This window comes from Orycteropus afer, unplaced genomic scaffold, assembly GCF_000298275.1.
Source record: "Orycteropus afer afer isolate SDZICR_OR568_19922 unplaced genomic scaffold, OryAfe1.0 scaffold00056, whole genome shotgun sequence".
Classification (NCBI taxonomy): domain Eukaryota; kingdom Metazoa; phylum Chordata; class Mammalia; order Tubulidentata; family Orycteropodidae; genus Orycteropus; species Orycteropus afer.
This window is the reverse complement of record NW_006921643.1, coordinates 10,972,865-10,989,046: the sequence shown is the minus strand read 5'-3', so window position 1 is coordinate 10,989,046 and position 16,182 is coordinate 10,972,865.

Below are 16,182 nucleotides of genomic sequence, written 5' to 3'. Positions count from 1 at the left end.
AAAAAAAAAAAAAGAAATCAGACAACATATTGCACTGGGAAAATCAGCTGCAAAAGACCTCTTTCAAGGGCTGAAGAACAAAGATATCTCTTTGAAGACTAAGGTTCGCCTAACCCAAGCCATGGTATTTTCAATCACCTCATATGATAATGGGACAATGAATATGGAAGACCAAAGAAGAGTTGATGCTTTTCGATTGTGGTGTTGGCAAAGAATACTGAAAGTACCATGGACTGCCAGAAGAACTAACAAATCTGTCCTGGAGGAAGTAGCCAGAATGCTCCTTGGAAGCTAGAACTCACAAACTTCATTTCACCTACTTTGGTGATGTTGTCAGAAGGGACAATTCCCTGGAGAAGGAGATTATGCTTGGTAAAGTGAGGGTCAGTGAAAATGGGGAAGGCCCTCAACAAGATGGATTGATATAATGGCTACAATGATGGGCTCAGGTATAGCAGGGATTGAGAGGCTGGCAGAGGACTGAGCAGTGTTTGGTTCTGTTGTACATAGGATAACTATATGTCAGAGCTGACTAAACGGCACCTAACAACAACACCATATATATGTGAAAGCTGGACAATGAATAAGGAAGACTGAAGAAGAATTGCTGTGTTTGAATCGTGGTGTTGGCAAAGAATATTGAAAATACCATGGACTGCCAGAAGAACAAACAAACTGGCCCTGCAGGAAGTGCAGCCTGGATGCTCCTTAAAAGCAAGAAGCAAGTACGGCCAAACTTCATCTCACCTACTTTAGGCATGTTGTCAGAAGGGACCAATCCCTGGAGAAGGGTTTCATACTTGGTAAAAGGGGGTGAGGAATACCCTCAATGAGATGGAATGACACAGTGACTGCTACGATGGACTCAAGCATAACAGGGATTGTGAGGATGGTATAGAATTGGGCAGTGTTTTGTTCTGTAACACATAGGGTCGCTGAGTTGTAACTGACTCAACAGCACCTAACAACAACAACAAGATAAAAGTTAAAGCAAGCCACACCCCAGGGAAACTCCCCTGGGCTGTGACCCGAGTAAGGGTGATGGCTTAAGTAAGTGATGCAGTCCATGCTAATCCTGCCTCATTAACACAGCAAACATAAACTAATCCTCTTTAATATAACCTAATCCTCCCTCATTAACCACAGAAGGAGATTATATTTAAAACACATCGCAAAATGGAAGATAATTACATCAGATCACAAAATGGAAGACAATCACATAATATTGGGAATCATGGCCTAGCTAAATTGAAGTATATTTTGGAGGGGACACATTCAATCTATGACATTTTGGGATTACTCAATCTCAGTTTCCTTCTCTGTAATATGGCCATGATTATAATACCTACTTCATAGATTTCTGTGAGAAATAAACAAGATAATGAATGTAAAAGCATGTAGCTTGCGGACTGGCACATAGCAAACAAGCACATGATAAATGGTAGCTATTAATAAATGGTGGTAAGAGAAGAAGTAATGGGCCGCTTAATGTTGTTCAGGAGCATTATTAAACACAGTGAAATAAATAAATGCCTGCTGCTCCTTACCCAGGAGCACTCCATATATTTGCCCTCATGAGCGGCCTTGCTAACAATCATCAATAATTGGGAGCATCTGCCCTAGGTGACTTTTCTCTCTAGGCTCATATATAAAACCACTGTTCTCTCTCTGTTTCATCTAATATATAGATGAAAGAAGCCTTAGCTATTTTTGTTGAGTATATATACAGCAAAATATATATTAACTGTTTCTACATGTACAATTCAGTGACAGTGATTACATTCTTCCAGTTGTGCAACCATTCTCACCCTCCTTTTCTGAGTTTCTGAATCTGCTCCTCCATTAACATAAACTAACTGACCCCTATGGTTCCTATCTAATATTTCAAGTTGCTGTTGTCACTTTGATTCCGTATCGACAGTTCTTAAAAGAGCATAACACTCAAGGCTGACATTTTTTACTAGTTAATCTAACCTTTGGTTTTAAGACTTTGTTGTTGTTGTTGTTGTTACGTTATGTTAGCAGTTAAGTGCTTTAGGCTCTACGCTACCAGAGTTCCCTTTAAGACTTTGTTGTTGTTGTTGTTGTTACGTTATGTTAGCAGTTAAGTGCTTTAGGCTCTACGCTACCAGAGTTCCCTTTAAGACTTTGTTGTTGTTGTGTTGTTATGTGCCGTTGAGTCGGACCCAACTCATAGCAACCAACCCCTCCTTGGGTTTCCCAGGCAGTATCACTATGGAAGTAGATTGCCCCATCTTCCTTCTGAGGAGTGGCTGGTGGGTGAACCACTAGCTTCTGGTTAGCAGTCAAATGCCTTAGGCACTATGGTTTTAGGTTTAAAGATTCTCTCAGGGAAGTAATTTCCAGGGTCAATCCAGCCTCTATGGCTCTGGAATATCTGGGGTTCATGAGAATTTGAAATGCAATTCTACATTTTCCCTCTTTTGTGCAGGATTGTTCTATAGAATCTTTGATTAAAATGTTCAGCAGTGGTAGCTGACATCATCCAGTTCTTCTGGTCACATGGCAAAGGAGGTAATTGTTCATGGAGACAGTTAGCCACATATTCCTCATCCTCCTATTCTTGACTTTTCCTCTTCCTCTGTTGCTCCAGGTCAGTATAGACCAATTGCCATGCCTCAGATTTCTGCTTGCAAGTTTTTGAGATCCCAGGTACAATGCAATGAACTAGGAGGTAGAGCAGCTATTCTTACAAGTGTGATGATGACAGGATTCTCCCACAGACTTGTTTTACTGAGTTTCAGTTGCCCTACAGGGCAACTGCCCATGTAGTTGAGGTACCCTCCTAAAGCTCCTCCAAGTTAATTTTTGTGTACCCCATGGGGCCTACTTTTTATGTCAGGTTATCCCAACATACCCTCCAGATTTGACCTAAGTCCATCAACTATTTCCTATAATGTCGACAGGTGTACTCACAGAAAATTTTATAAGCATAAGTTGCAAAGGTTTTCAGTGCTGTGCTGTTATCTTCTACAGGCACCTTGAGGACAGGACCCTGGCTGACCCATCTCACACCACAGCACTTTGTTCCAGCCTTCTCTCACTAAAAGTTGTTGTGATGACCAAAGCCAAGAGAAACCTCTAGGAAACACCATCTCTCTTACTAGGAGTCCCTGGGAAAAGAAGCCCAGCACCATCAAAGCAAACTTGCTGCTTTACTCAGGATAAACTCTCCTTGTGAAACTTGAATGCATTAGCAACCTCTCACAGGCCTGTTATTTTTAAAAGAAATGAGACTATTTTCTTCCTTACTCCACCATTCCAGGAATCTATCTGTAGATGTATTTTTTTTTTTTTTTAAGGCAAGAACTATCTAATAATGAGTAATTTCACTGGTTTATATTTAGCAGTGAGGAAGATTTTTTTAGGTCATTGCAGGGAAGTTCTCAGAAACTGTGCAAGTTGGGAAGAGCTAACAGAAGATAATTTTTTTTTTCTTTCCTTCCAGAGCTGAGGGATTCACCGTCAGAAACCAGACCCCAGAGACTAGACTGTTGGGGTAGTTTCCTCATCAATAAAATGGGCAAAATAGCAGTTACCCCCATAGGGCTATGATGAGGAATAAACAAAGTTTATATGAAAGTACTTAGCTCGGTGCTTGAAAATTGTTGGTCCATTGCCACCTGTCTGCCTGTCAGCCCCATCCTCATCCCCTCTCCTGTGATGTATAGTCTCAGGGCTGTTTCCCTGCTTCTAGGCTCTCTCCCTCTAACTAATATGCCCAATTTGCCCTTGCCCTTCGTAGAGCCCAGCTTTGAGGTGTCTCTCTCTTGCTTGCAATCGCTGGCTTGCTACAGACTTGGGAGGGCACTTTTAGCCACTTGTTACTACACTACGTCACATAGTTCCAGTGTTGGCTCCCACTTCCTTCCTGTTCAGTGATTCAGTTTCCCAGGCTCTTTATTCATGCTCTTCCCCCTGCTTGCATTATTCCTCCTCCTGACCCTTGCTAAGGCCCCCTGCCATTCTCTACTGATTATTCAGATCTCCTTCATTGAAACTTACCCCATCACCCCACCTAAAAGTGAGGCCTCTTTCATCTGAAACCCCTACAGCTCCTCACACTTTTATTGTGTTTTATAATACCTAACACTTTGCTACATAGTTAGCTGGGTAGGTTTTCAATTAGAGATGCAGTATAATGGTGGTTAAGAGCACAGATTTCAGAACCAGATTGCCTGGGTTTGAGTGCAGGCTCTGACACTTGCTAGCTGTGTGGACTTGAGCAAGTTATTTGTGTCTTGGCTTCCTCATCTATAAATTGAAGATAATTAATAAACAAGAAAATGCACATTGTGATGGTTTTAAAATATGTTTGTAAATTCTTTAATATTCCTCCCTTCAAAGGGTGACACCTTAATTCCCTTCCCCTTGAGTGTGGACTGTACTTAGTGACTCACTTTGAACAAATAGAATTTGGCAGAAGTGACAACATGTGACTTCAAGATTAGGTCATAAAAGGCATGTGATTTCCAACTTCCTCTTTCTCTTATTAACAGTACTGGAAGTTGGGGGGCAAGTATAGAGGAACGTCACAAATTTTCTGTAAATCTAAAACTATTCCAAAATAAAATGCTTATTTTAAGTTACATTTCTATATACACACAGCAACAATAGGAACTTTTAATTGTAAAAACAATTCCATTTAAAAAGTATTAAGAATCTTAAATACTTAAGAATAAATTTACAAAATATTTCCAAGACCTGTTCTCTAAAAACTAAAAAATATTGTTGAGATAAATTTTAAAAGATCTTACCAAATGAAGACATATTTTGTCCCTGTTCATGGACTGGAAGACTCAATTGTGTTAAGACAGTAACCCATTGCTATTGAGTCAATTCTGACTCATAGGGACCCTCTAGAACAGAAAAGAACTAGCCCACAGAATTTCCAAAGCTGTACCATATTTTTTCTTATATAATGTGCTTACGGAAATGACACACACACATCTAATGCACACAGGGCTCATGAGAAACTATTGTGCTAGGGGGTTGTGTGGTTTACAAAACAATGTATAATGTATGCATTATTTGCATGAAAACCAGTAATCATTACAGGAACAAGACTGACACATCTATTTTCTATGGAGTGGCTCTTCAGCTTGAACCATGACCTTTGGTTAGCAGCCAACACTATAACTAATATGCCATCAAGGGCTCCTTGTTAAGATACTAGTTATCCATAGATTTATCTATAGATTCAATTCAATGTTAACCAAAATTCAAGTAGCTTATTTTGAGGAAATTAATATAATAATTCTAAAATTTCTATGGAAATGCAAAGGACTAGAATAGCCAAGGGAGCCCTGGTAGCATAGTGCCTAAGGCACTTGACTGCTAACTAGAAGGCTGGCAGTTCAAACCCACCAGCCACGCCTTGGAAGGAAGGTTGGGCAATCTACTTCCATAGTGATACACTGCGAAAAACCAAGGAGGGGTTGCTACGAGTCGAGTCCAACTCAACGGCACATAACAACAACAGTAACAGAATAGCCAAACAAATCTGAAATAGAAGAGTAAGTTTGGAGGATCTTGACACTTACTTCTTCATACCATATACAGAAATTAATTCTAAATGGATCCCAAATCAAAATATAAAAGCTAAAACTAAAGAGCTAAACATAAAATTGTCTAAAAAAAGGAAAAAAAAAATAGTTGAACGTCTTTATGAGCTTGAGGCTTAGTACTTCTTAAAGAAGACAAAAAAGGCACTATTCATAAATGATATATAGACTTCATGAAAATTTAAAACCTCTACTCATCAACAGATAGAGATAAAATATATGTAATGCATACGTATCTAATAAATGTCTTGTGCCCAGAATATAAAAAGAATTCTTGCAGATCAATAATAAAAAGAACCAATAAAAAATGAGCAAAAGGTAACCACAGGGAAGAATTGGGAAGAGAGCAGTTGCATTGTGGAAATTGCAATCAATGTCATGAAACAAAATTTGTATGAATTGTTGTGTGGAATTTGTTCTGTAACCTTACAACCAAATTACAATAATTAAAAAAATAGACAAAAGATTTAATGAGAAATACTTCACAAAATAAGAAATATGTGTGACCATTAAGCATATAAAAAAGCTCAATATCATTAATAGAAACCACAAGATACCATTTCATACCCACTGGAGTAGCTGAGGAGTCCCTGGATGCTGTAAATAGTTAATACTCTCAGTTGCTGACCAAAAGATTGGAGGTTCAAGTACCCCCAGAGGCATCTTGGAAGAAAGTCCTGGCAACTTACTTCTGGAAAAATGCTATGGAGCATACTTCTACTCTGACATACATGAGGTCCCCATGAATTGGTATCAACTTAATAGCAACTGGTACTGGTTAGAGTAGATAAAATAAAAAAGATTGACAATAACAAATTTTGTGAGTCTATGTGTAGTGTTGACAAAGAATATTGAAGGTACTATGGACCAAAAGAATGAACAAATCTGTCTTGGAAGAAATACAGACAGAATACTCCTTAGAAGGGAGGATGGCAAGACTTTATCTCTCATACTTTGGTCATGTTATCAGGACAGAACAGTCCCTAGAGAAGGATGTCATGCTTGTAAAGTAGAGGCTCCATGACAAAAAGGAAGCCCCTCAACAAGATGGATTGACACAGTGGCTGCAACAATGGGCTCAAGAATGGCAGTGAGCAGGAAGTTATCACAAGACAGGGCAGTGTTTCATTCTGCTGTACGTAGGGTCATTATGAGTGAGAACTGACTCAAAGAAACCTAACAACAACATGTGTGGAGCTACTAAAATTCTTATACATTTCTAGTGGGATTGCAAAATGAAATTCAGGTAGTCCCAGATTAGGAATGCTTGATTTACATACTACCTGTAGTTACAAACCAATCCTTGTAAAGCCTGTTATATCAAAAATTCAAGTTACATGCAATGGCCCATAATAACAAAAGGGCGCTACTTTGCATCATGCATCAAAACATTTTTATTATTGTATTGTTATGTTAAAGAGCCACCACTCATCTGTTAGTTTGTCATATTGTGGTGGCTTGTGTGTTGCTGTGAGGCTGGAAGCTATGCCACCAGTGCTTTGAATACCAGCAGGGTCACCCACGTTGGACAGGTTTCAGTGGAGCTTCCAGACTAAGACAGACTCGGAAGAAGGAAGGGGCCATCTACTTCTCAAAGAATTGGCCAGTGAAAATCTTATGAATAGCAGTGAGACACTGTCTGATACATTACTAGAAAACTTTATGAATAGCCCTGAAACATTGTCCGGTATAGTGTAGGAAGATGAGCCCCTCAGGTCAGAAGGCACTCAAATTATGACTGGGGAAGAGCTGCCTCCTCAGAGTAGAGCCAACCTTAATGATATGATGGACCATGATAACATTAGGGAAAGGGAGGACACCGAATTGTGCACATAAAATATAGACAACAGAGGCTAATACCAGTATATCCACAATACTGCATTACCATTAACACCAAACACCAGGCTACAGATAAACACACAAACATCTGAGAAGATCAAATGGGGGTCATTGAACAGGATTATACTCTAGACCAAGAATAGGTTCAGCTGAGGCTAACCTTGCACAGATACCAGTAATATAAAATACCCACAATCCTTACAGAAACAACAGAAAACAGACAAAGAACAATACCTCACAGACAGCCAGACACTGTGGGAGACAGAGCCAATGGATCTACTGACTTAGGACCATAGTATTGGGGGACACCAGACTCAATTGGCACAATAAAATACATAAAAATCTTATTCCACAACCTACATTGGTGAGTAGAAACTGAGGTCTTAAAAGCTTTTGAATAGCCATCTAAGATGCAGCTAATGGTCTCCTATCATCAGAAATGAAGAAGAGTGCAAGAAAACAAGGGCATTTGGAAGCAATCAGCCCTAGGACATGAAGGACCTTGAGACCAGAAGAACTAGATGGTGCCTGGCTACCAATGCCAACCACTCGGGAAAGGATCAAAATTGGAGATCTTGGATAGAGTGGGAAGAAAAACATGGAACAAAATCCAAAGACACAAAATCCAATGACCAGAATTACTGGTCAGATGGAGTCTGGTGGGATCCCCAATACTATGGCCCTGAGATATACTTCAGGCCTGGAATAAAACTCACTTCCTGGGGCTGGCTCTTGGCCCAATAGCAAATAAGATGTACACGCAGACCAATTAATCCAGGGAGACACACCTACATACAGTATGGAGATGCATCCCTCGGAGCAATTGACCACGGGGCACCAGAAGGGCAATATTCTCACAGAGGAAATGCAGGACACACAGGAGTGCATACCTATGAGGGGCATGGGGGGGTGTACTGGGCAGGGAAGAGAAGAGAGTGGGTTAGGGTTGGGGATGGTAATTGGGGAGTGAAACCAAATGTACATGAAATGTTGAATATAAAATAAACTCTGCTCTGTAAACTTGCACCTAAAACATAATTTAAAAATTTAAAAAAAAGATGAATGGATAAACAAACAGATGAATAGTACATATCCACATAATGGAATATTACTCAGCTATAAAGAAAAATGAAGTTCACATGGGTGAACCTTGAAAACATTATGTTGACTGAAATAAGTCAGACAAAAAAATGATGTAGTTGGAGTAAAGTTTTCAAGATCTCCATTTGCTGATGTGGCATGACTCAAATGGGAAGAAACAGCTGCAAACATCCATTAATAATTGGAACATGGAATGTATGAATTACAAAACTAGGAAAATTGGAAGCTGTCAAAAATGAAATGGAACGCATAAAGGTTGATATCCTAGACATTAGTGAGCTGAAATGGGTGGTTTTTGGCCATTTTGAATCAGACAACCATATGATCTATTATACTGGGAATAAGAAATAGAAGAGGAATGGTGTGGCATTCATTGTCACAAAGAATGTTTCGATATCTATCCTGAAGTACAGTGCTGTCAGTGATAGGATAACATCCATATGCCTACAAGGAAGGCCATTAATGGTACTATTATTCAAATTTACACACAAACAACCAAAGCCAAAGATGAGGAAACTAAAGATTTTTACCAATTTCTGCAGTCTGAAATTGACAAAACTTGCAACCAAGATGTGTTGATTATCACTGGTACCTGGAATGCAAAATTTGGAAACAAAGACAAATCACTGGTAGTTGGAAATTTTGGCCTTGGTGATAGAAATGATGCTAGAGATTGCATGATAGAATTTTGCAAGACCAATGACTTATTCATTGCAAATACATTTTTCCAACAACACAAATAATGGCTATACATGTGGACTTCACCAGATGGAATACACAGGAATCAGATTGACTACATTTATGGAAAGAGGTGATGGAAAAGCTCAATATCTTCAGCCAAAACAAGGCCAGGAGGTGATTGTGGAACAGACCATCAGTAGCTCATATGCAATTTCAAATTGAAGATGAAGACAATTAAAACAAGTCCACAAGAGCCAAAATATGACCTTGATTATATCCCTCCTGAATTTAGGGACCATGTAAAGAATAGATTTGATGTATTGAACACCAATGACCAAAAACCAGATGAATTATGGGATGACATCAAGAACATCATCCATGAATAAAGCAAAAGGTCATCAAAAAGACAGGAAAGGAAGAAAAGACCAAAATGGATGTCAGAAGAGACTCTGAAACTTGCCCTTGAATGGAGAGTAGCTAAAATAAATGGAAGAAATGACAAGATAAAAGAGCTGAACAGAAGATTTCTAGGAACATCTCGAGAAGACAGTCAGTTATTATAATGAAATGTACAAAGACCTGGAGTTAGAAAACCAAAAGGGAAGAACACACTTGGCATTTTTCAAGGTGAAAGAACTGAAGAAAATATGAAAGCCTCAAGTTGCAATATTGAAAGTTTCTATGGGATAAATATTGAATGATGCAGGAAACATCAAAAAAAGATGGAAGGAATACACAGAGTTGCTGTACCAAAAAGAATTGATCGATGTTCACCCATTTCAGGACATGGCATATGATCAAGAACCAATGGTTTTGAAGGAAGAAGTCAAAGATGCACTGCAGGAATTGCCAAAGAACAAGGCTCCAGGAATTTATGGAATACCCACTGAGATGTTTCAATAAACAGATGCCATGCTGGGGACACTCACTTGTCTATCCCAAGAAATATAGCAGATAGCTAACTGACCAACTGACTGGAAAATATCCATATTTGTACCAATTCCAAAGAAAGGTGATCCCACAGAATGGAGAAATTATTGAACAGTATCATTAATATCACACACAAGTAAAATGCTGCTGAAGATAATTTAAGAATGGTTGCAGCAGTATGTTGACAGAGAACTTCCAGAAATGCAAGCTGGATTCAGAAGAAGATGTAGAATGAGAGATATCATTGCTGATGTCAGATGGATCTTGGCTGAAAGCAAAGAATACCAGAAAGATGTTTATTTGTGTTTTATTAATTATGCAAAAACATTTTATTGTGTAGATCATAACAAACTATGGATGACACTGAGAAGAATGGGAATTCCAGAACACTTGATTGTGCTCATAAGGAACCTGTGCATAGACCAGGAGGTTGTCATTCAAACAGAACAAGGGGATACTGCATGGTTTAAAATCAGGAAGGAAGTGTGTCAGGGTTATCTTCTTTCACCATACCTATTCAATCTGTATGCTGAGCAAATAATCCGAGAAGCTGGACTATATGAAGAATGTGGCATCGGGATTGGAGGAAGGCTCATTAACAAGCTGCAATACATAGATGATGCAACTTTGCTTGCTGAAAGTAAGGATGACTTGAAGCACTTACTGATGAAGATTAAAGAATACAGTCTGCAGCATGGATTACATCTCAACATGAAGAAAACAAAAATCATCAGAAATGGACCAATAAGTAACATCACTATGAATGGAGAAAAGATTGAAATTGTTAAAGATTTCATATTCCTTGTTTCCACAACCAACACCCGTGGAAGCAGCAGTCAAGAAATCAGATGACATATTGCACTGGGCAAATCTGCTGCAAAAGACCTCTTTAAAGTGCTGAAGAGCAAAGATGTCTCCTTCAAGATGAATGTGTGCCTAACCCAACCCATGGTATTTTCAATCATTTCACATGCATGTGATAGCTGGACAATGAACAAGGAAGACCAAAGAAGAGTTGATGCTTTTGAGTTGTGGTGTTGGCAAAGAATACTGAAAGTATCATGAACTGCCAAAAGAAGGAACAAATCTGTCCTGGAAGAAGTGCAGCTGGAATGTTCTTGGAAGTGAGAATGGCCATACTTCGTCTCATCTACTTTGGTCATGTTGTCAGAAGGGACCATTCCCTGGAGAAGGATATCATGCTTGGTAAAAGTTAGGGGTCAGTGAAGAAGGGGAAGGTTCTCAGTGAAATAGATTGACACAGTGGCTGCAATGATGAGCTCAGGTATAGCAAGGATTGTGAGGCTGGCAAAGAACCAAGCAGTGTTTCGTTCTGTTGTACATAGAGTCACTAGGAGTTGGAGATGACTCGACGGCACCTAACAACAACATTATGTTAAAAATGTTTTACTGTATCTGGAAGTGTTTCTTTAATGCTCTTTTATGCATAAAAAAAGTACACTATATACTAAAGATAAACATTTGACTAACTGACATTAGATACAAACCATATCTATTCTGACTTTCATACAAATTTGACTTAAAGACAGGTTTGGGAACAGAATTTGTTCATAATGTGGGGACTGCCTATAGCCACTTTATAAATCTGTTTGGTAATTTCTTATAAGCTTACATATACACTTACTCTATAACCCAGCAATTCTACTCCCGGATATTTTATTCAAGGGAAAGGAAAACATGTTTCACACAAAGACTTGTACAAGAATGATCATAACAATTTTATTCCTAGTAGCCAAAATGGGAAACACTTCAATATCCACTAACAGGAGAATGGATAAACAAATTTGGTGTGTTCATACAATGAAGTACAACTCAGCAATAATAATGAACACAGAACACACATACCCCAGAAATATTGTCAGTTCAGTTCCAGACCACCACAATACAGTGAATATTGCAATAATAACCAAAAAATACAACTCACTGTCGTCACGTTGATTCAAGTCATAGTAACCTCTTCTTGGGTTTCTGAGGTTGTATCTCCACAGAAGTAGATTGCCCAATCTTCTTTCTGAGGAGTGGCTGGTGGGCTTGAACCATCAGCCTTCTATTTAGCAGTCATTTGCCCTGGGCACTATGCCACCAGAGCTCCATGCAATTAAATAGTCACACGAATTTTTTTATTTCCCAGTGCATATAAAAGTTATGTTTATACTACACTGTACTCTATTAAGGAGGTTTGGTGGCGTAAGTGTGCAATGTTGTGACTCAGTGGCAGTGAGTTTGGTTTGGGATACTCTGTTAAGTGTGCAATGTTGTTGTTGTTGCCAGGTGCCTTTGAGTTTCCTCCGACTCATAACGACCCTATGTACAACAGAACAAAACCCTACCCAGTTCCACACCATCCTCACAATTCTTGCTATGCTTGAGCCCATCATTGCAGCCGCTATGTCAATCAATCCATTGACAGTCTTCCCCTTTTTTTGCTGACCCTCTACTTCACCAAGCATAATATCCTTCTCCAGGGAATTGTTCCTTCTGATAACATGACAAAACTAGGTGAGACAAATTCCATTTTCGCTTCTAAGGAGCACTAGGGCTGAACTTCTTTCAGGACAGATTTGTTCATTCTTCTGGCAGTCCATGGTATTTTAAGTATTCTTCACCAATGCCACAATTCAAAGGCATCAACTCTTCTTTGGTCTTCCTTACTCACTGACCAAATTTTATGAGCATATGTGGTGACTGAAATTACCATGGCTTGGGTTGGGCACACTTTAGTCTTCAAAGCGACATGTCTGCTCCTTAATACTTTATAGAGGTCTTTTGCAGCAGATTTGCCCAATGCAATACAACATCTGAGTTCTTGACTGCTACTTCCGTGAGTGTTGGTTGTGGATCCAAGTAATATAAAATCTTTGACAACTTGAATTTTTTCTCCATTCATCATGATACGGCTTATAGTCCAGTTGTGAGGATTTTTGTTTTCTTTATGTTGAGGTGTAATCACTACTGAAGACTATAGTCTCTGATCTTCTTCAGTAAGTAAGCTTCTTCAGTAAGCTTCAAGTCATCTTCACTTTCAGCAAGCCAGGTTGTGTTGTCTGCATATTGCAGGTTGTTAATGAGTCTTCCTCCAATACTGATGTTGTGCTCTCCCATGGAGCAGCTGGTAGGTTCAAACACTTGACCTTTTAGTTAGCAACTATATGCTTTGACCACTACACCACCAGAGCTTCTTCTTTGTAGCTAAATTCATTGCTGTTGAGTTGATTCCAACTCATAACAACCCCCATAGTATTTCCAAGGCTGTAAGTCTTTATGGAAGCAGAGTGCCTCATGTTTCTTCTGCGGAGTGGCTGGTGGATTTTAACTGCTGACCTTTTGGTTATCAGTCCAATGCCTTAACCACAGTGCCACCAGAGCTTTTAGTAGCAAACCAAAACCAAAATACCAAACTCACAGCCATCAAGTCAATTCTGACTGATGGCAACCCCCTTGGGTTTCTGAGGCTGTAAATCTTTAAGGAAGTAGATTACCCCATCTTCCTTCTGCAGAGTGGCTGGTGGATTTGAACCACTGACCTTCTGGTTAGCAGCCAACTGCCTTATCCACTATGCCATCAGAGCTCCTTTTTAGTAGATCAGTGACCTTCAATAAATTGCTTAACCTTTCTCTGATTCACATTCCCCATCTAAAAATGGAAATGATTTTTAGATCAAGCTTGCCTGTTATTAATATTGTGAATATAAGAGGAAGATATATCCAATAAATTTGTTCTTCTTATTAAAATTGTCCATGATCACATATTATTTTAGACAACTTATCTTTTCATAATACATTAATAGGGAATTCCATAGTCTTTTATCTTTATTATTTTTCTTAATATTAGACATGCATATTTTTTCCTTCCATTTAGAAGTATACTTCTAAATATTATTTATTTATTTATTGTTGTTAGGTGCCGATATATTTTCCTTCCATTTAGAAGTATGCTTAATTAAAGAAACAAATCTCTGCAGCTAGACATAGCTCATTCTAAATTATGTACCTGGTAGATCAGAGAATTTGCATCTTTTTCATTTATTTTTTTTCCTGACATATTGTTGCTCCAGCTTTTTCTCCAACCACCATCATTCCCACACACTAAAATATGAGTATTTTTGCCAAATTGGGTAAGCCTTTGTCATTAGCAACTAGAAGTTTGCCACAAACTCCTATGAATCAAAAATATGACCTAAAATTTTTATCACTACTTTTAAATCTAGAGGACAAAAGGAAAATAAGTAATATATATTCTGAGTATCAAATATAGTCTGACAAGCAGCTTCATATACATTAATGTAATTGGATCTTAAAATGAAGTTTTAACTGGGACACTTTTCAAAATGCAGTACTGACACCAACCAATATCATATTATATATATGTGAGTGTGTGTGTGTGTATACACACACACATACACATATATGTATATAAATGGAGATGATAATAATACTTATATTGTTAGAGTTATTGGGAGGAATAAAGGACGTGGCCCATAAAAAGGGCTCAACACAGTACCTAGCTTGATCTTCTCCTTCCCACTTTGGCTCATTCTTGAAGGCTTAGATCCTTGGATCAATTCTATGAATTCTACCACTTAAGCTCTAGCCCTCACTGCTTTGTCCCTGTCCTTTTCTTACATAACACTTTGATTCTTCACCTCATATTTTGATATAGTTTGATATAGTTATTATCTTTCTAGTACTCTCTTCTAACTTTTTCTCTTTATTTAAATACAGTCTCCCCAACAGATTGCAATCCCCTTGAGATAGAGCTATCTTTGCTATTCCAAAAGCCTGGGAGAATGTGAGGAACCCAGGAGTATTCCATAGATGCTTGTCTGTATTATTAATTTTTGATGAGGTAATATAAAATTTTATAATACGAATCACTTTGTTCAAATATAAAATAATAATAATAATAATAATAAAAGTTACCCAGGTTGGAGTGTCCTTCTAATTTCCCTCTCTTTTACCTAGTTTGCACTATAGCCCACCATAAAACCAAACTCACTGCCGTTGAGTCAGATCCAACTCATAGCGACCACCATGCCCCCTAAAAAAATAAATAAAAACAGACAACCCCTGTCCTTCCCCATGTTTCTCTATGAAAATATGATGTATATCTTATTTTTGCCCCTTTCTTAAATAAAAGGTAGGTACCATAACACTGTTCTGCATTTTACAAATCACTACTTACAAATCAGAATTTCTCATTATAGAAATGTTCTGTAGGCTGTTTGCAATCTTTTGCTGTAACAAGCAACACTACAATCAATGATTCTTCGCATAGGTCTTTCCAACTTGTACCAGAACAACTATAGAAAAAATTCCCAAAAGTGGAAATGCTGGGATACAGGGTATATGCACTGGTAATTGATATTGTTAAATTGCCTTCCATAAGAGTTTAACAGTTTATATATATTCAAAACAATGAATGATACTACCTGGTTCCCAATAACCTCACTAATGAATGATGGTCAAATGTTTGGATTTTTGCCAACATAATAAGTAGAAAATGTTATCTCTATGTAGTTTATCTTATAAAGAGTGAGGCTGAGAATTGTATTATATGTTTTTTTTGTTTTTGTTGTTGTTAGGTGATGTTGAGTCATTTCCAACTCATAGCAACACCATGCACAGCAAAACAAAACACTGCCCGCTGCGGCGCCAGCTCCATGATCCCTGCTATATTTGAGCCAGTCATCACAGCCACCATGTCGATCCATCTCATTGAAGGCCTTCCCCTCTTTCGTCGACCCTCCACCCTACCAAGCATGACGTCTTTCTCCAGGGAATAGTCCCTTCTGACAACATGACCAAAGTAGGTGAGACGAAGTGGGGCCATTCTTGCTTCTAAGGAGAATTTCGGGTGCACTTCCTCCAGGAAAGATCTGTTAGTTCTTTTAGCAGTCCACGGTACTTTCAGCATTCTTCTCCAGCACCACAACTCAAAAGCATCAACTCTTTTTAAGTCTTCCTTATTCACTGTCCAGCTCTCACATGCATACAAGGTGATTGGAAATATCATGGCTTATGTCAG